The sequence below is a fragment of the Acromyrmex echinatior genome, chromosome 12 (assembly GCF_024713525.1).
Source record: "Acromyrmex echinatior isolate Ae372 chromosome 12, ASM2471352v2, whole genome shotgun sequence".
In the NCBI taxonomy this organism is placed as follows: Eukaryota; Metazoa; Arthropoda; class Insecta; order Hymenoptera; family Formicidae; genus Acromyrmex; species Acromyrmex echinatior.
In genome coordinates this window covers 10,421,991-10,444,463 of record NC_141863.1, presented here as the reverse complement: position 1 = coordinate 10,444,463, position 22,473 = coordinate 10,421,991, and the positions used below count along the sequence as shown (strand labels likewise).

Genomic DNA, 22,473 nt, shown 5'->3' with positions numbered 1-22,473 from the left:
CACGTCAAATCGTTGATTTTTTATGCAGTAAAAATGTCAAATTGATGACTCATTGTTCGTATTCACCTGGTTTATCACCTAATGACTTCTTTTTGTTCCCAAACATTAAAAAAAAGATGCGTGATGAGCGATTTGAGTCGCCTGAAGCAGCTGTTGAAATTTTGTACACTGATTTTTGAGGTTACAGCCTCAGAATGGAAAGAATGCTTCAAAAATTGGTTCGAGCGTATGCAAAAATGTATCGATCTTAAAGGCGAATACTTCGAAAAATAATAAAACCAATTACCGAATTTTGCATGTTTTTTTTCCTATTGTTTGCAGAAACTTTTTCAGCAGTCTACGTTGAAACTTATATGTTATATTCCTTCTTCACATCGTACAATGCACTGCTCTCTTTAGCGAAGTATATTTTTTCAGCCGTTTGTATAAGCGGGTATCGCAAGACCGATTGCATCCGCATAAATTATGACGTATAAGGTAATACTTCTGGAATCGATGAGAGAAGGTAGGTTCTCCCCCTCTTTTCAAGAATTTCGAACATGTCGCGTTTTATCACGTCTTTCTTTGAGATATTTTATATATATACGTTTTGTATGTACGTTTATACATACGTTTATATATACGTTTTATACGTACATTCATACAAACGTTTGTACATTACAAAGGAAGGAAAAGAAATACATAATAAATATGTCAACGTATTTTTATTTAAAAAATTCTTTTGCAACCACCAGTTATATATTAGGTGTTGGAATTAATTCGTAGCGTTTTTAATGAAAGAATGTTATTTATTTCACATGAGCATTAAAAAATACATTAATGAAAGTACTTCCCATCACTTGTAAAACGCTACGAATTAATTCCAACACCTAATATTTTCAATATATTTTGTAACGCGCAATTCTTAACATGTTGTCTGCATTGTATAATATTAGTAACATCTGGATTAGATAAAGATTCCATGTCTTCATAAACTGCATTCAAGGTCTCGATGTACATGCGTTCTCGCTCATCATCCAGAAGCAAGTTCCATCTAGAAGCCACGTTCGTTTCTCGCGTCCCTTGACATATACGACAGCATCATCTTCAAATACAGCCATCGTAATTAGGCGTTTCGCCTCGTTGTACGAGACCATCCCATCCTCCCATTGCAATCCATGGTGATAAGCAATCAACTAGGAAGTGCAAGATCTGTCAAATCTTGTCAAAAATTTCCATGGCACGGAACTCGTAAAAATATAATGCGTGAGAACGGTCCTCTGTTTCAGTACAACCACTTCCTTCACGATAAATTTTTTATTAACGATGAATCCTTGCAGATCCACGAACGTTGGCATGGGCATGTTGTCGAGAAGACTGCGACGTATCGTAAATTTTATATCTTATCAGAGGTGCATTTAGGTGATTTTGCGCACAATGTTGGTCAATGGATTATACTGAGCTACACGATCGTGTATGATGAGACAACAAGCTGTTGTATTTGCGAGCACATTCTCCTTGCAGTCAAATTCTATGCGTACGTCCACAGTGGCACTCTTGACGGATTCGTTTTGTCACGAGCAATCAATGATCACAAAAGGCCCTTTCTCGATAAATGAGAGCACGTTGAGTAGCGTTTCGAAGCAATCGATTCCATGATATGCTCTACGAAAACGCACGTACATATCAAATAGAATGGCGTATCTCTTTTTGCCAAAATCCAGATTTAAGTCATCGTACGGATAAAATGCCGAATTTACATAAAGTTACTCAAATTACAATTATCGAATACGCTAACATCTCGTGACATGATATTCTTTCGACTGGTCTGCAGAGCAAAAATAACGTATCGAGATTTCTCAAGCTGAGTCGCCGTTTTGACGGCCCATGCCGTCGTATTCTGTAATAGAGGATACTCGTACAGATCCCAAGAGCGACTCATGCTCAGATAATGACCGCTTTCCAATGCTCGCAACATTGATAATTTATTGACCTCATTTAACGCAACGTGAGACATCCGCCACTATACTTTAAATAATTCAACCTCAGACTCCGTCACAGGATTTCTCACCAAGTAATTGTTGTCGTTGCGCGCTTGTATCAAAATTAATTCGTGGCGAGCGTTGACAATCAGGCGTTTGTAATCTTCGCAAAAGCCCAATAGCATGCTGAGCGGCACGCAAAAATTAAAGTGTTCTTCCTCCGTGTCGGATCTAGAGTTCCATCCAGCGTTCAGCGCAATCAAAACTTTATCGTTATTGACACGTAATTCTTGAGCGTGCTAATTATGCCCACGTTTCGATTGAGGTCAATCTCCACACCGTTGAGTTTATATCGAATTTCATCAAACATGAACGCCACGCAATTATTTACAAGCGTCGTTGACATCTGATTGTTTTTCTCCGTCAATCTTCCTTCGACGTAGAGAAAACTTTCGCACGGCAACGTGTACAAATCCTGTTGCTGTATGTGTATTTTTATTTCGTCGCTGTACCCGAATGTTGTATTAGCGAATGGATTGTACGTGTGAGTCTCAATCTTGACGATGCAATCGTCAAAGATCGACTCACCAGTAATATTCAAGATATCAATCATCTCAAATGTTGACCGCGAATCCCAAAGACTTTAAAAATGTAACGTTCGACGTGCTGAGTTTCTTCTTCTTCCTGATGCAGCTGGATGAGCGAGTGTTATCGAGCTGTGGCATCACCGACTTGTAAAGAATGCGTTATCTCTCTGCGTGCGCTCCGTTCCGTTCAATACGATCATCTCACGCTCGCTGTCGCTGTCGCACATGCAATCTGACGATGAGCTCCTCTCCGCGAAAATTGAGCAATCGTCCGTTCTGGTCGACGACGCATATCATTAGATCCGTAATGCTGCGTGCCGTAATCGGCAAGTAAATGATCTGCACCGGCCTCTCCGATCTTATATCATGGTGGTGACACGCTCGGCGAAAATTCGTGTATCGTGTGCGCGCTTTTACCATTGACGCGTCCGCGATCACGTTACACTCTACGCGGATAACGTTTACGTTCATTATGTTGATCGACATGTCCGATTCGTGCCATCTTCGCAGTCGCAGTATACGCTTCGATGAGAATCCCAGCAACAATCCAATGCTGTTGGGCTTGCCAAAGTTTATTCTATATGCACATCTAATCTCGCATCTCATCGTGTTGTAGTTTGCGCGGAGCAAACTACTAATCGGGTATTCTCCACCTTCACCATTATCGTCATCATTGTCATTGTTGTTGTTGTTGTTGTTATTGTTGTTGTTATTGTCACCACGCACTACGTCAACGATTTCAAGTGCGTCGCGGTGCGAACGTTTCCGTAAAATCGTATGTTTCAAAAATTCATTTATGTCTCGCACTTCATACGAACGAATCGGAAATTATAATTTCAGTGTCGTTTTTGCCAAAATAAAATTGGTTGTTCGATTCGTTTACATTCGATATCGTGTGATAAGTTTCAAAAATCGCCAGACCCAGCTCGTAATCGTCACTCAAATCTATGGAAGGAAAGTAGATCGCCGCGAGGACAGTGCTCTTCCCGTTCAAAGTGTCAGCGACATGACGGAAAAAGCGTTCGACTACTACTGAGATTTTACAGCGAGCTTTTTAAATTCACCCACGTTTGTAGAAACCGCAGACACATCTGTCCGCAGAAGCTCTGATCGTACGTCTGATAGGACGTGCGATTGTACTCTATCGTCGTAGCACCGTTCCCGAAATATCGCACCAGTTCCTTGAGCGGTCGAAGATTATCGAAACTGTCAAAATATACGACGCGGTTGTTCCTCCTCGCGTATGTTACACAGTGAGTACCAAGCCCGTCGCATCGTCCAGATTCACTATATCGCTTTCGTTTCGGCGCATGCCGCTCGTCGGTAAAGCGTTACGCATAAAAATACCTCTAAAGTACGGTACGCGCATACGTCTCGCGAGCATGTCCAATTGCACGTTGGTAGTTGCACCCGAAGGCATTTTTATCGTCTCTTTGGCGTTTTTTTTTTCTTCGCAGCTACATCTTGTCCACGTTTATAGGGGCTGAGATATAGTCCACGTCCATATTTGTGCGGAGCGTGATACAAGCCGCGGTCCTGTTCCATCATGCGTTCATGACGTTGCAGCTCTTCGAGCTGATGTCGCGCGGCTTTGCTATCGTTTACCGCTTTCGTCACGCTAGCCGCTCCGCCAATCAAGGATCCGAGCGCGTCTAACATTGGCAGAAAAGGTAACGTACTGCCTTGTTTTGCCATTGGAAGTATCCGCTTTTTCGTTGCCTTTTTCCTCGTTGTCATCTTCTTCTTCGATTTCATGCTCATGCCGAACTTGATCTTGGCATTCATCGCTGTCCAAACATCAGCAGCGGCGGCTTTCTCGCTCAGAGAATCTCTCGCGGTGACGCGTTTCCGCGCCTTCTCAGTGAATACCTTGTCTGCCGCGTGTCTATCGATGAGATCGTTGCTCCGAGAATACGCAATGTCGTGTTCTCGGCACGCCGCGTCCAACGGATTTATGCTCGCGTTACCTCTGGCTAATCGCTTCGTAAGCCGAATGCCCGGGCCGCAAAACTGGTAGCCCGGAAATGTAACTTGATGTAACTTGAAAGGAAGCGTTTATCGCTCTATTCAACAGACTGCAACCCGACGCTGACATTCGCTATAGTCCTTTATCTGAGGTGCGGGATCGTCGATGTGCGTCCTCTGCCACGGCTGATTGTAGTGCCCGTCGCAGCGACAATATGTTCGAACCTCCGAATCCGCCTTCACGTGTTCAGAAAGCTTGTCCCACGCGTAGTCGATATAATCACCGTACACGCGTAAAACCTTTGATATATACTGCAGCTGTACGATCTTTGATATATACTGCAGCTGTTTAAGTCCTGAATGTCGAAAGGATGACACAGCGCGAGATTTTGCTACTGCGCGACTCGTAAATTCGTGCGCCTTTAAATAGTCGTTCGAGAGCGCGTAGCCTTTAGTGTGAGCATGAAATACGTACCGCTGTCAATACATTACGAACTGCGACGCGAAATCGCGAATGATAGAAGACAGCGTGGAGAAGCGCAAGCACGGCGAAATGCTGCCGAATACTATACGCGCGATCATTTGCGGCCCGCAATTGCTCGAATTGTGATAAAATCAACGTTCTCATAAGCTTACTCGAGATCCCGAACGGCTCTCGAAAACTCGTTTCGAAAACGTGTATGTCTATTCGAAATCGTTGCCAAACTATCGATATCTCGAAAATTTGTTTCGTTTATCAACGAAATCGGCTACTTTACTCTCCAACAACAGCAACGTCGTTCCACCGAGCGAGGCGCGTCCAAATTGTATTTTTATCTTTGATGACGTTGCATGTGACAAGCAGGATGCGGTGAGAGAATACTTTTCGATGGATCGCCATGCGAACGTCGACTGCTTCTATCTCTATCAGACGCGAGGATACCTAAACATCTGATACGCGACAACGCGAACCTGCTGATCCTGTTCAAACACGTTTACAACGATCATATGAATACATGTCCTACGACGAATTTTGCACGTTGTGCCGCGACTGTTGGCAGCAAAAATATGGATTTCTAGTGATAGATAAAGACAGTGGGTTCACAAACGGATGATATAGAAAAGGATTTAATGAGTTCGCGACCGTAACGTGACCAGTCGTTGTTGATACTTAGCCAGAGACGAACATGGCAGATGTGCGCGAGCGTGAAAAAATCGTGAGGGAGATCGAGAAGACGAGCGAGTCGATCTGAAAGAAACATCGCGCTCTAAAAACCGATAAAATCGAGGAGGGCATCGCGTTGGACAGACATTTTAAACCTCTTATCGTGCCGCTGTGACTTTTCGTCGACAGCTCCGACGCGCGACAAAGAGAGAGTCGCGCGACAAATATGCAGCGTCCGCCTCTAAACGTAAGAAGAAGGAAGAAGAGAAACAAGAGGAAGAAGAGGAGGAGGGAGAAGAAGCAAACGAGACGTTCGAGCGTTCCGCGACTCTGCATCAATCCAATGATCTATCGCACGATCGTGCACAATCAATAACCTCCACACCGCATGTCAAAATCGTACCGACGATAGAGTCGTTGGAGAACGTTTTCGAAACGACAGAAGACTCGCTAGCGACGAAGGTTTAAAATCAGCTGGAAATATCGAAAGGTCGAGAGGCGTTACGAGCTGGCTTGAGCCCGCTGAATCAAAAGTACGTCGAGGCTAGCCTGAGGGGAGTGCAATATAAAGAGAGTATAGACATATATGGCGTTTACCTACACAAGGATTGGCTGATGTTTGGCAATAAACGTTTCGACGTGGATGACGCGGACAACATAATTATCGACGGCGTACGATACGCCGGTATACCTGGTCTTTACGATTTTCAAGAGAATTTCCGACGATACCTTCTACACGGAAGACAATATGTACAAATACAAGAGCATGCTGTTGGTGACGAACGCGCACAAATACAAGTACCATTCGCAGGATCGATTATTGAGCAACAGGGGATACAAGTACAAACACGTAATCGCGCCGTTGATGTCGATCACACCCAAGAAACAGAAAAAGAAATCTGGAAAAGGATTATCTCATGCAATGACATTGAACGACAACGCGATCGATTACGTGCACTGAGATGATTTCAACGTCTACGATTGTTCGACGCTTCGCACTGAGCAGGCAACAATGCTTACGACAACGAGATACTGTTGATCATCGAAGAACTTCACGAAGCTGATCTTATTATAAATTAAATCTCGTATCCATGAAACGATTCAGTCGAGTAACATCAGCGAGAAAAAATACATTATTTTCTTGTACCCAGTGTATTACGCGTCGAATCATGAAAAAGAAATCTGAGAAAAAGAGAGAGAAAATTAGCTCCGAGATACGTCGACTCGTCGAGGAATTGCACGCTCCTGCGAGAAGAAATTTTTCGCGAAAGTGTGTCATAGTCCGAGGATGCGATCTGTGGCAGGCTGATGTCGCCCGTACTCGGGCTTCAATAGAGGCTACCACTACATACTCGTCGTCGATGTGTTGAGCAAATACACGTGGGCCGTACCATTCAAGAGCAAGAGTGGAAGCAAGGGTGGCTAACGCTATCGCTGATCATTCGAGAGAGTAGAAGATGTCCGAAAAATTTACAAACGGATATGGGGAAAGAGTTTTACAATGCTGTGCAGAAAATCTTGAAAAGCACGATGTTAATCATTATTCGACGTATTCGACGTTGAAAGCGTCAGTGGTTGAGCGGTTTACACCCAAGAACGACTAGTGAAAGATGTTTACGCTCAACGGCAATTACAGTCGGTCGATGAGCTGCCGCGTTTCGTGTCAGATTACAACGCGCGCAAGTATCTCCATCGGCATGCGATCCACCGACGTAATTCCCACGATCGAAAGATTCTTGGACAAAGTGTACAGCGCGATAAAGATCGCGGGTCCTACAAAATTCAAAGTAGGCGATTCGGTACGCGTGAGCAAGTACAAGACGATTTTTGAGAAGGGTTACACGCCAAATTGGACCACCGAGAATTTACAATCGTTAAGATACAGCGTACCAATCCTGTAACTTATTTACTCAAGGATTATCGCAGAAAATCCGTCACTGGAGCGTTCTACGAGTACGAGTTGCATCGCACTCCTCCGGACTCATACATTCATCCGGACGTGGAGAAAGTACTGCGCAGGAAGGGAAACAAGGTGTACGTCAAGTGGCTGGGATTCGATGGATCGCACAATTCATGGATACACAAAAACAATGTTATTTGATGAAATTTTGATTCATATATTTTATTTCTACGTATAAAATATACATCAGTATAAGTATATAAACGTATATTTTTTATTATTTCCCATTCATCTTCATTTTGCAGTATACAGATATAAAATATGTATATAAATGTATGATACATGAAATGAAAATAATAGTAATACATAATAAATGGTACATAAAACATAATAGTAATACTTATATAAATGTAAAAAATATGCATTACGTGTAAATTATAATGATAATAGTACATAATAGTAGTAACATGTACACTGTATGAAAATATTTAAAAATGTAGAAAAAACATACATGAAGTACAAATTAAGATAATACATAAAGCATAATAGTAATACATATATACTGTATGAAAATATAAAAAAAAATGTAAAAAACGTAATATAAATATTGACACACACACACACACACACACACACACACACACACACACATATATATATTACAAAGCTATCCGCCCTATAGTAGGAATTGTTTGAGCGCGCGTCAAAGATGGATACCAGTAAAGAGAAAATATGCCATATTTTACAGTTTCTCTTCGATAAAGGCGAAAACGCAAGCCAGACGGCTGAAAATGTGAATAGTGTTTATGGTTCTGATACTGTAACAGCCAATCACGCGCAATTTTGATTTCGTCGATTCCGTTCCGGTAATTTTAATGTCAAAGATGCAGACGCTCTGGAAGGCCAATTGTCGAAAATGTCGATAAAATAATGGAAATCGTCGAGTCCGACCATCATGTAAGCACTGTTTCGATTGCCCAGGAACTAAACATTGCACAAAAAACCGTTTGGAACCACTTGAATAAGGCTGGATACAAAAAGAAGCTCGATGTATGGGTGCCACACGAGTTAACGCAAAAAAATGGATCGAATTTCCATCTGCGAATCGCTGCTGAATCGCAACAAAATCAAGCCATTTCTGAAGCGGATGGTGACTGGTGATGAAAAGTGGATCACTTATGACAACATCAAGCGAAAACAGTCGTGGTCGAATCGCGGTAAGCCGGCGCAAACGGTGATCAAGCCAGGATTGACGGTCAGGAAGGTTTTGCTGTGTGTTTGGTGGGATTGGCAGGGAATCATCTATGAGCTGCTCCCTATGGCCAAACTCTTAATTCGGATCTGTACTGTCAACAATTGGACCGTCTGAAGGAAGCAATCGCCCAGAAGCGGCCAGCATTGGCCAATAGGAGAGGAATTGTGTTCCATCAGGACAACGCAAGACCACACACATCGATAGTGACTCGCCAGAAGCTTCGGGAGCTTGGTTGGGAGGTTCTTATGCATCCACCTTATAGTCCAGACCTGGCTCCAAGTGATTACCACCTGTTCCTGTCTATGGCGAATGATTTTGCTGGTGAAAAATTCGCCTCAAGAGAAGCTTGTGAAAATCGACTGTCCCAGTTTTTTGCCAATAGGGACGAAGGTTTCTATGAGAGAGGCATAATGGAATTACCTTCAACAAGTTATCGAACAAAACGGTGCATATTTGGTCTAAATCGGATCATTCTAACTATACTAAATAAAGCCTTCAATTTCATGCAAAAATAATGGATATCTTGTTACTACACCTTATATGATTTTTAATTTGTTCTGCTTAGAAACGACGCTAATTTATCGAGGCTTGCATTTAGAAATTTGAAAGAATCGATAAACCGTAATTTTATGCATTTTCGCGGGTCTGTTCTCTCGGTATCTTGAACATGTTTGTGAACGAAAATATTTTTCTTTGGTTATCGGTAACACATTTACAGAGTTGACCATATTCGACGGAAAGATGTTTTTTTTTTCAATCATGGGAAACGTCGTTACTCGATCTAACATCTCTTTCCCATGATTGAAAAAAAAAACATCTTTCCGTCGAATATGGCCAACCCTGTATATGTCCATACACGGTAGCAATTTCTTTAATTATAAAGTGTGCGTCGTAGCCCGATAAATTGAAAAACAATCGGAATATAAAACGAATTTTTATAATTAAGATTGCAATTTGCATATGTACTGGACCACGGTATCTATCAGAGAGATGACAATGATCGCGGACCCGCGTATCGTCCGACGCGAATTCTCGCAAATATGACAATGCGTTGCGCTACAGTATGCCTCCAATTGTTCTTTCGACAATGTTTCATACGTTATTTTTCACTTACCAAATCGTTGAATTGTCGTGCGAACCATGCTATACAGTCTTCATCGCGACGGAATCGATATGATAACGCGTCGTTGTACGAACATCGCACGTAGTATCCTATACTAAATATCTTGTGCCATTGATACATGTATGACAACGCATCTTCCCTGTCAAGTTCCATCTTCCGTAGAACACACTCCAAGTCAGCGTAGACGATGAATGGGACGCTTATTGCAGTGATTCTCAAATTCGAGCCACTTGTCGTCCATGTTCGGCAGTCAGATAGCGGAATCGTTGATCTTCTCGCAGTCCATTACGTGCGACTGCAATTTTTTGTTCGTACTAAAGTAGTGCAAGCATCTGAAAAAAAAAACAAAAAATTATAATTATTACCATTATTTTATTAGTAAGACGGAAAATAATAATAATTTTTTATGTATATTTACCGATCGTAGAAAATTTTCTTCTTTTTCTCACTAATCTGCGAGCTCACGAGACGGGATAGATTTTTTATCCACGCAAAATGTCCAACACCGTCGTTGCATGGATCTTGCACGTGTAGCACGTTGACATGTTTCTCCTTCTTTTCATTGGTGAGTCGCAGAGGAAGGACCTGTTTATTCTCGATGCCGTACACGTTGATCGACACCGCGTTCAACCGTTCGAATTTAGAAATGTCTTTTAAAGTCATTGGAAACTTAATATTTGTGAGATTCAATACTGTATAATGCGGATACGATGATTTCCGATCTATACTTTTTAGTCGGATACAGCGCGACGACCACTGATCACGCAAAGCACGCATTGTTCGTCGTACGCACACTGATCACCGCTCGTTTCGTCGCAATTTCCCATGGCATTTTAGTGATATTCCGCGTGCATAGGATTTAATTTATTCATATTGATAGTCAAATTCATTATACGTGACAATGCCCACCTGCTGTCGCATTCCTGGAATTCTTCGGACGATGCTAGGATAGGCTCGATGACATCCCGCTCGCGCAAATCGGTGTAATTGGTATATCTCGCTGTTCTTTGTAATTATGCTCTTATTAGCACGTTTATCCTTCGTCGCGAACTCACCGTTGAACGCGATGTTCACTTTTACGCTACCGTGTCTTACTACAACGTCTCGTACACGCTCGGACACTATTTCTCTCGCGTCTTCCAAAAGCTGCGGCTCAATGTAATTAGAGTTTATCACAGCTCCTGTCAATATACGGCTTTCAAACGCGGCGTCGATCTCTTGCCAAAGGTCTTTCGTCGCGACTCGCGTACTCATCACTCGCGTACTCGCCATGAAAATGTACGAAACGTCGCTCCAATTGCAATTTTGCATCCGCGAGTCGCGCGATCCTTGCCATCACGAATTGTCTGTGTCCAACGGTGAGACGCGGACGCTTGGCACGACAAAGTTCTTCGAGCCGCTCGATGCACTCGTCGCATCGTTACAGTCACTCGAAACATTCCACCAGAATAGCGACCTGGCCGCACTGCTCTAGCAATTCACGTTCAACTCGCTCGTGATTTTCCATGTCTTTTTTTATAGTCTTTAGATTACACTCTTCCACGGAGCACTTGCACGTAACTCGTTCACACACGTTGCAGCACCGTGACATATCTAGAATGTCATAACGTTCTAACACCTTTTCATTATGTTTGTTTGCGAAAGTGCACTGTTCACACTCAAAGCATTGATCGTCGTATCTATCGAAAAACAGTAGCGTAAGATCGCGGTCACGAAACTCCATCCATATATTGTCAATAATCAGCAGTTCGATGCACTTTTCATTATCTGCGGGAATCTTAATGCATATGCATCAACCTTGGCTCTTATCTGCGATTTTCTTCGCCCAATAATAATCGTCCTTTATTACATTAACATTTCTGTTCCATCAATGTCTCTTTTCATACTCATCGTAACATTTGTCTCGTAACCGTGGGTACACTTTCTGTCGCGCGAGTAAAGACCAGTTAGAAACAGGCTTTCTAATAACTATTCCATGTTTCTCACTACGTTACCTAATTCTCGATCGCGTAGAAATTGCACCGGCGATATTTGCACACTTATGTCTCTTTTTTGCAGATTACCGAGAACATATAGCACATCATCTACATTACAGTCTTCCCACATATTTTCCAGTGTAGTGTTTCGTTCACAATACTATTCGTAATATTAGGTGTTGGAATTAATTCGTAGCGTTTTTAATGAAAGAATGTTATTTATTTCACATGAGCATTAAAAAATACATTAATGAAAGTACTTCCCATCACTTGTAAAACGCTACGAATTAATTCCAACACCTAATAGTTTTTTTTTAATGTGTGTAGTGTGAGCACTTGTTGCACGGAAATATAGTGTACATTGGCACTCTGTAATTCGTGCAAGATCGACAGCTCAGCACATCAATATAACCGATATCGTGCTTCCTTACAAAATACATTCCCACAACATCGGTGTCAGCCAAACGGATGCTGCACATACAGTTAAAGCATTACCGTTGTATAGTAGCACTGGATCATGCAGTGTTTAGTACGGCCGTTCAGTGCACGGATTTCTGAAGACGGCACAAATTTCTCTGCGTAATCCGTATCGTTCTCGCTCAAATCACTAGCATAGCTAGTGTCTGATAACATTTCTTCGTCGGAATCTTGGTCCATTATTTCTTCAAAATCTATTTCTTCGAGCACTTCGAACACTTCATCTCTAATATTCGCGAACTGTTCGGAATTCACGTTTCGAATATACTCGATTACGTTGGCTATGTTCGCACGATGATTAGTCATATTATATACAGTCTTATGCTTATTGTCAATAACTGAAGCGACCGATTCGTTTATCTTCCAGGACACCAACTATGATGTCGAACACTTATGACCTATTATATATTTTATTACGTCTAGTTCCATTTCTCCGTTTCGTAAAAATTTCGCCAAAACAGTCGTTAGTACAAAGTGCAAACATAAAACTCGGGCTTTAACGATCACCGATCGGCGAGCGTGATAATATTCAAGAAACGTGCCATTAGAAAATCTTCCCAACGAAACATAAACAAAAATATAGATCCTCAGAATCACCAGATTCACGGCAATAAAATTTACGACAAAGGTTACAAACCGTGTAGAGAAAATCCTATTTATACACGATCGGTTCAGTAAGTACAAAATCTAAATGTGGATCTCATGTAGATAAAGACTCATATTTCCAAACATGTAAAAGCAAGTTGAAGGGCGTTTTCTCGTCAACAACAGGAAGTTGGTAAAATAAATGAGGAATCACAAAGCGTAGCTTTTAATTTTTTATATTGTCAATCGTAATATTTAATTAAAATATTTTCTAGACGAGAGAACGCTTGTTCAAATAATAAAAGAGAAATCGATGACAAAAAAAAAGGATGCGTTCGACTTGGAGTACTCGCCTTTGTGCGAATACCTGCACATCCTGTCTTCCACATTGCAGAAGAGTTATGTTTTTTGTTTAGCAGCCGAAAAACATTAGCGTTTCTATTAATGCATGGCGACATGCCGATCTGATAGTGTATATAAACAGTATATATAGCTTTTTTCATTCAATCGTAAATATTAGTTACGAGCGATAAAACATGGATCGAGTAAAAGAATATATACGTCAAAAATCGATCGAGCGCAAGGAGTCCCTTATCACAAGTCCGTCAAGTCCATCACCATCGAGGGAAAAAGCGAGATATTGGGAATATCCTGGTAAAAACGCATCAAAATCGTGTTGCTCATCATCAACGTCATCAATGTCATCGAAATATAAGCCATAAGGTATCTTATTTAGAGTGACTAGTACTAGTGCATTTTATTCTCTGCTGAAAAAAGCGAATAGTGGTTAAAAAAATTTTTCGTTCTCTTTTTCCAGAAAGCGCTGCTAGCAATGTTCGAGCCACCGATCGCATTCGAACGCTGTGGATCGCAAAAAAATATAATAAAAAATGAGAAAAAAATCATGTAATAAGTGTAGTGTGAATAAAAAATTTTTGTTCGCATTATTACATATGTATTTTCTTTACTTCCCATTCTTTGCCTCGACGTGTCAAGAAAAACTGTATTGAAAAAACTGTGTCGTAAAAAAAAAGAAACTTGTACTTTATTGATTCTTCCGTCCTCCTTTCTTCACTCATAGCACGTTACACGCTCCGTCGCGCGCTCTATCTTTCTCTAATATGCAAGCCTTTATTACCGATGCATTTTTGGAGAGAGAGGGTGACGACAAAAATAAGGACCGCGATCCTTTGTTTACGTAACATCAATAGCGGGACCTTCCCCCCCCCCCCGCCTTTCCCGCGTTACGAGTATCCCCCGCGCCTACGAGTATCCCCCGCACCCCGCGCTCCCCTCTAGCCCAATGAATTAGAACCCGCCTTGCTTTACTACTTACGTAAAAACTTGAGAAAGAAGCATCGCTTTTTTAAAAATAATGTTAATGTTAACAAAATCACAAACACTTTGGTGCGATTTTATGACAATTTCATTCTTTATGCTACTTGGTTTATTCTTTCTGCTTCCTTCGATTGCATTCACTTTTATAATTAATAAAGCAAATCCTGTGATGTGCAATGATACCATTCGAACATAATAGATTATTAATACTTTGAAGTATTTCTATGTCGTTAGCTTCAGTGGCATAAGGTTTAATTACATTTACGAAATTATCATTTTCTGAACTGTGTAAAGTTACCAAAGTCCAATATATTTTTTCTGCTCCTTATTACAAATTATATACATTCTCTCTGTTTCATTAATATTTGTAACACTAAAAAAGAAACTTAATCGATTGAATGAAAAATAAGTTAAAATTGAATTTATATATAAAAGGAGTCTAATATATCTTCGTATTCAATAAAGATAAATATACAAATTATTAGATGTACAAATAAGTTTCCGCCGTTTTTAATCAAAAATTAAGCATTTATTGTGAAAGAACGATACATAATGTTTTATTGATATAAGTCAAAATGTAAGTGCAAGTTCTTTTTGCGTTTGGCACGAATCTTCATTCAATAATGCTTCCAATTCCGCGTCTTTGTACACTTTCGGCCTTCCGCTACGTTCTTTGTCTTCGACGTCAAATTCACCGTTCTTAAATTTTTTAAACCATTCACGACAACTTCTCTCACTTAAGGCAGCCTCACCATATACTTCTACAAGCAATCGATGAGCCTCAGCTGCAGATTTCTTCAAATTAAAGAAGTAAATCAAAAGTTCCCGCAACTTTGGTGACGCTTATTCAGCTCAAAACTCGGCATTTTCGCACAAAAAAAAATATATGATGCTGATACAAAATCGCTAGGTTTCAAGGTTATATTGTTGACAGATGTCCAACTTTATGATATAATGTTTTACATCAGACAATTTTAACCATAGCTTGCTAGTGGCGCCGTCTTTTGTCAAACGGTGGAAACTTATTTGTATACCCAATATTATTAAATATATTATTTGAAAAATTGCTTTAATAATAGGACCATTATTATATTCAGTATTATAAGTATTATTCTGCTGGAGTAATAAAAAAATGCTTGCAGCTTTTTAATATATTCATTTACAATAGTGGACTGTTTATTAACCAAATGCAATCCATCTCCTATACAAGCGAACGAAATATAATGCAACATAGTTAAATACTTTACCAAAATCTTTTTATATGATAAAATATTGGTTATAATAAACAAATTATAATGTCTTCTCAATTGTTTGAAAACATGACGGGTCAGATAACAATACATATATTTACTTCAAAAGTAAACGAGGAACTTGAAGTTGCTCTTTAACATTTTGTTGGATTAATAATTTAGACAGCGCTGATACTTCTATATAAAATCCTTTAACTTAGTTGTCTGAACTGTACCGGGATACCACGTAGATTGTGTACTTAATCGCAGGCTTTAAAAAAATAAATAAGAGAGCAGAGGCGCATGGGGGAAGACGATAGGCTAGCCAACCTTGTCCAACGCACAACGGGTATAACAGAAAACTAAACTGATTGGTCCCGTTTACATGAATAAAATAAAATTTTCTTAATGCTAAGTATCGTAGTGGAATAAACTAAACTATAAAATAACGAATACGCATATATTCACATTTCCTCACCTGTGTAGAGTTACGTAGTTTTAAACTAATACATGGAGACACAAAACTCATTACAAAATAATTAATATAGATTCAATTTCTCACAACTCCACACAATCTCTGGTCACGGCTTTAATAAAAAAATTCACTTTCATTAAATTTGTGCTAACATAGGATACATAAACATTTCCTCTAGAAACTTCATCTTTGATAAACTTTTAACAATACATGGAATTTTTAACAATACATGGCAATACATAGTTTACGTAACCTTGCATCTTTCAATACGTCAATTGCTGATTGATTATCGCTTGCTATATACATATACTGATAATCTATAGAAAATTTCGAAGCTAAGCTCAGATAGTAAACCGATTAGCCATTTTACATTTTTAGTTACATCACTAATCGTAAATAGTTCTGCTTCGCACGTAGAGTCTGGTACACACTTCTGTTTACGACAATTCCACATTATAAGTAATTTGCCTAATTGAATCATCCCACCTGAAATAGATTTCATTTTAACTCTATCTCCCCAACTCGCATCACTACTACCGTTGAGTTTACCTTGTTCTCAATCATAACGGAGTTTATAATTTAAAGTACCTGTCAGGTAACGTAGGATTCTTTTCGCCATCACATAATGACATCTTTCGAGTATTAAATTATAGGTAACTCGTTGCGAACGTAATATCTGGCCTAGATCTGTTATTTAAATAAAGTAATTCGACAATTATTTCTTGATAAATTATTCCTTTGACGTCATTCTATGACGTCATCAGATGGATCAAGCTCCTTATCTTGTCCTGGGATTATGGATGTCATCACTGGTTTACAATCTGACATCCCATATTTTTCCAACAATGCCCTTCTTGTGAGATTGTTATTTCTTTTTCGGATTGCTTGATTTCCGTATCTAAAAATATACCTCTATTTGTGGTTTCATTAGTTCGAACACTTTGTGTAAGTTATCAATGAGCTCATTACTCGCTTTTATGTTGTTATCAATAATGAAGAGATCATCTACATAAATGCTTACGTAAATAAGAACACTATCTTTATTATATACACTATCTTTATTATAATTATATAAAATACAATTATCACTAGCTAAGTATCTAAAGTCTAAGTTTAATAACTTTTTACGAAATCGTTTGAAGCAATTACATCCCAATTGTGGCAATTCGTAAATACTCTTTTGTAATTTTCATATTTTAGGACCAATCATTTTTTCAAAATCCAGGGGGGGTTCCATGTATACTGTTTCATCAATAGATCCGTAAAGATAAGCTGTTTTTACGTCAAAGAAACGAATACGCATGTTTCTTGGCTGCAGTACTTAACAGCGTTCTCCATTATAAGAAAATAGGATTCCTCATAATCTCTATGCTTTACTTGATTAAATCCTGCAGCGACTAATCGCGCTTTATATCTTTACTATTAGGATTGTTTTCAACAGAATAGATCTATTTGCTCTTTATAGTTTTTACATTCGGTATTCTATCAACAATTTTCCACACCTTGTAAGAATTTAGCGACTCTAGTTCATCTATCATAGCGTTATGCCAATCTAATCAATCTTTATTTTCTTTTGCTTCATTAAAACTATTGGGAACTATCTCATTATTAATCTCGTTAATCTCAAAATCAATTGTGTTATCTATTGAAACATTATCGCTACCTCTATTGGAACATTATCGCTACCCCTTACAATTCGTTCTGATTTGCGAGCACCATGTTCCAATAACCTTGCTTCGCGATCCTGTTTTTGTCCTGTTTTTAAACGTATTTGCATTGCAGCTTTGGTCGTATCTACTGGTCTACCCTTATGGTTTTCATTTCTATATTTTGAGATGGATCATTTTCGTTATCAGTAAATCTCTGATCCGTTATCGGATTCTGCATCTACATCAACTTTGGGTATTTCACTTCTATCCTGCATTAATGCATCAACTAATTCATCATTTGTCTTTTCACATAATGACTCGAAATCGAAGGCTTTAAATTCCTCATTAGATATTTCTTTATAATTAAGCAAAACAGAACCCATTGTGTTTTCATGAAATTTAATTGTTCGCTCCTCTATTATTCTTTGATTTTTAATATCGTAGATGCAGTATTCGCTATGACTTCTAGCATAGCATACGATTATGCCAGTTTCGCTTCTAGGCTCTAATTTATCGCGGTGTTGTTTAGGTACATAGAAAATGCTACTCAGCCGAATACTTTCAAGTGCCCTAATGAAGGCTTATGGCCAAAAAATAATTCGAATAGGGTATTCTTTTTCCCTTTTCTAGGTTAAGTTTGTGATGTGGCTTGTTGTTGTCACCGCTTCTGTCCAAAATTTGGGAGGCAATTTATTATTTAACATAGTTCGGACCCTATCTAATAGTACGCGGTTTGCCCTTTCTACTTTTCCGTTGCTTTGTAGATTAAAAGATACGGTTTTCTGATGACCAATACCAATAATTCGTTCAAGTGCTTATGAAAATTTCGTTAATGAATTCTCGACCATTATCAGTTATAATACTTTTAATCTTAGTCTCTAACCTGTTCTTTAACCTAAATTTTTTTGAAATTCAATAAAATGCTTCATTCTTATGTTTGAGAAAATATACGAAATATGCCCGTGTAATTATTCACTGTTACCATCATATATTTGGAATCTTTAATTGGTTGGCATAGGTCCACATAAATTAATATATATCAATTCTGACGGTTTATCAGTAACTCTATACTCTACTATTTTGTGACTTTTTTGCGTTTAACTTCGACTTACTACACGATTCACATTCAATTTCACTTCTACAAATTTCATTGACATTTTTAACAAGAGATTTTCTAACTAATCTATCCATGTACTTAGGACTCAAATGCACCAAACGTTTATGCCATAACATTTCATGCTTCTTACGTTTTCTGCGCTCATGGAACAAACATCAGTTATAACTTGGCTCCCTATAATGTGTTTAGAGCCATTTTTAATTCCTTTCCCTACAAATGTTTTATTAACATAAATTAATGCTATGTCGTTACTGAATGTTACTTTGTAACCCATTTCATCTAATTTTCGTATAGAAAGCAAGTTATTTCTTAATTCAACAAATAGAGTATCTTTAAATCCATAATTATCCTTTAAAGTATACTTTAAATCCATATTTATCATCAATCTCAAATTTACTATTAATCGAGCCGATTCCTTCTGATTTTGTCACAGACTCTTTACCCGCCAGATGAAAATCGTTAAATACAAATCTTTCTTTAATCATGTGACTACTGCTATCGCTATTGTATCCAATTTATTCTGCAACTGTCATTTACACAGTCTACTTCGAATGCGTAGTCATTAGTGACTTCGTTGGCTCTTTCGTTCTTATTGTTGGTTTTTTCATTCCGATCGTTGCGTCCGTCCTGACGATTTTGTTGTGGACGACCTGAGTGTTGTGCATTGCTATGGTGGTTTCCACGTATCCTATCCTGTCGATCCTTTCTCTGGATGTCGTTAATTTTTCGATGTCAGCACGCCTTCTAGATGTCCAGACTTTTTGCATATGTGACATTTCTTTCCAGTTTGCGTTTTCCATCTCTTGTTGCGTAAGCCGCATCGTTACGTTTCTTCTGGTTATTCAGCTCTTTTTCTTCCTCTCGTAAGTCTTCCAATACGTCGTCGAGTTTCTTATCTCGTTGTGTAAGTATATTTCTAAGTTTAAGTATATTTCTTATACGATTACATTTACCATTTAAGCTTCTCACAAAGTGGTAGACAAGCTCGCGATCTGATATTTTAACGCCCAAACTTTTGTATTTCGACACTAGGCCTCGTGCCCGTGCAACGTAATCTATTGCTGTCTCCTTATCACTCATTGTTATGCTGCGTAGTTCAACTGTGATGTCGATTTTAAAATCTTCAAGATGTCCCATGTATGTTTCTTTAACTTTTGCCCACACGTGCTTTCGCGTTGGTTTCATTCGCAAACTGCATGGCTTGATCATCGGATAAGGTTAGGTTTATAATATAATATATACGGCGTCATCGTTATCGCTATCTCATTTCTCACATTCCTTGTCCTATGGATCAGTTGCGAGGATATATCTCATTCTTTTTAAGCCTACTAATACTGCTACTGCTATACTAATAGTGCTTTTAATTTCATAGTCCACACTTAGTAATTCGTAGTCGTAAATTGTGGAACGGAACTCACTCTATCCATTCTATCGTAACTCTTTTTTTCCTTTACCTTCCGGCGTGTCCGCTTTCTACTTTTATTGCTGTTCGAAAATCTCTTGTCGGCCTTTGCTTTCTTTTTTGACAGCTTCTTTCTCTAGTTGCGGTAACCACGCTCTGCTATCAGAATGTTGGGTTAATAATTTAGACAGCGCTGGTACTTCTACTTGTATTTGCTTCAGAAATAGCCGAGGAATTTAAAATTATTCTGTGTCAAGTAAAATAAAATTAATTTAATTCTTTTGATATCTAAACGTTAATTATAATTTAGTAATTTATAATACTCTTGCAATTAATTGCAAATGCTCAAAATTTTATTTTTAATTACAAGTCATCGTATAAAATTATATTTTAATTTTAAAAAATTTCTTAAATTCATATACACATAATTTAATTTTTGAAATATTTATTTACTTTAAACTCTCGTGAGAGTGAGACCGAAAGTGATGAATTCTGATAGGCTTCTCTCATTCTGATAGGCTTTGTTCAATTTTTCGTCCGCTTTCCATTAAATTTAAGTATTTTATGTTGTGATTGATAATTTTTTGAAAATTTTATTTCACTAACGTCAATAAAAGCTTTTTTAACTTATCTTGAAACGAAATAAAATTTTAAACATATATATATATATATATATATATATATATATATATATAATTTTCTAGAATTATTGTGTGTATTTTAATATTTTATATATTAAAATAAAAAAATATTTAAACACAATTTACAAAATTTTTAGAAGATAGCAAAAAATTTTATTCCCTTACTTTCTTTCAACATTAATCTGCATTCTCTGTTTTTTGTCAAAGCGATCAATTTTCTGGTAACCTTGGATTTTGTTTGAAACTGACACGCTTAATGAAACATGTAAAATGAAACGCACAAATTATTCGACGACAATGACACAACTGTTGTTTTCAAATCAAGATAATCGTTATTTATTTGAAAGATGGAAATCTTTATTATGCTTTAAACTAGCAAAACGATGAAAGAGTTCAAATCCAAGTGACTAATCCTTGCCTCATACAAGAATGAAAACTAGAGGTCAGTTGTATTTAAAATGATATTAATTAAAACATGTATTTTAAAATAAAATAAGAATTATTTAGTAATTAATTATTTATTATTTTAAATAATTTCTTATGACCTATTTCTTTGATGTTTTAAATAAGTTTCTGGAATCTATTTTAATCTTATATTCTATTCTATTTTAATCTCTATTCTGGAATCTTATTAATAAAATTTTTTTTATATAAATCGTATTATGAATTATTTTATTTTATTTTATTTTAACAATCTGCTTAGAATATCAATATATAAATAAAAGAGAAATTATACGGATGCACTGAAACACGATTATACGTCAATATTCTAGGCTGCGTGCACGCGCACCTTGAATTGTTTCTAATATTACAGGATCGTACGTATTATTATTTGTGCGCAATTAAATTAATATTTTTCGTATTGTTTCGATATGATTAATATTTTTAAAACATTTCCAATTTCTAAACAGATATGAATATAGATTTATTGTTTAAAATATATATAAATATATAAATAATTATAAATATAATTATTTATATATTTTTTTATTTATATTTTCCTCAATTTTATCAAAAAACAATGTTTTTAAATTAATATTATTTAATTACATGTGAAAGTTATACAACAAAAACCCAGGATGGAGAAGCGCAAATCAATGCAACCACGGGCTGTGCGCGTAATATTATCTCTTTGATTGCATCTAACAAAATATTAGTCCCGTCAAAAAGCCGTTTATACTATTTTTTTCTTATATAAATAGCATTAAATAATTTAGTACTCTGCAAATTTCAGATTTTACAAAATAGTTACGTTACATTTTTTTTGCAACTTTAAGGTAGTGCTAACACTACCATGTTTTGGCGCTAGGCTGTCTGACGGTTATATTTCTACATCTTGTATAAATTATCCATACATAAATTTTCAGTTTTTATTGTAGAAAATACTTTTGTGACACTACTTTTTTGACATCTTTGAAGGAATGCAGGCGCCAGGGGTGCTAACGTCTGACCTGCTGATTCTAGGATTTTGCTTTTTATCCTGAATACAATCAAATAAAAAAAAAATCTAAATTTTAGAAAATAGTCACTTTTTCACGCGGTCTCCTGGACTAGTAATATATAAAATTCACATAGAATTATACAAAAATACTTAATATCCAGCTAGACTATTAAGGACATTTATATAGTATTGGTTGTGTTCTCATATG

At 37.8% G+C, this 22,473-nt stretch overlaps 1 protein-coding gene across 2 annotated transcripts in view; it reads left to right on the top strand.

Annotated features, from left to right (window-relative positions):
* Nucleotides 1-22,473, top strand: part of Slip1 (SLo interacting protein 1) — a 285,185-nt gene that overhangs the window by 255,613 nt on the left and 7,099 nt on the right. The gene's annotated exons all lie outside the window — the stretch shown is intronic.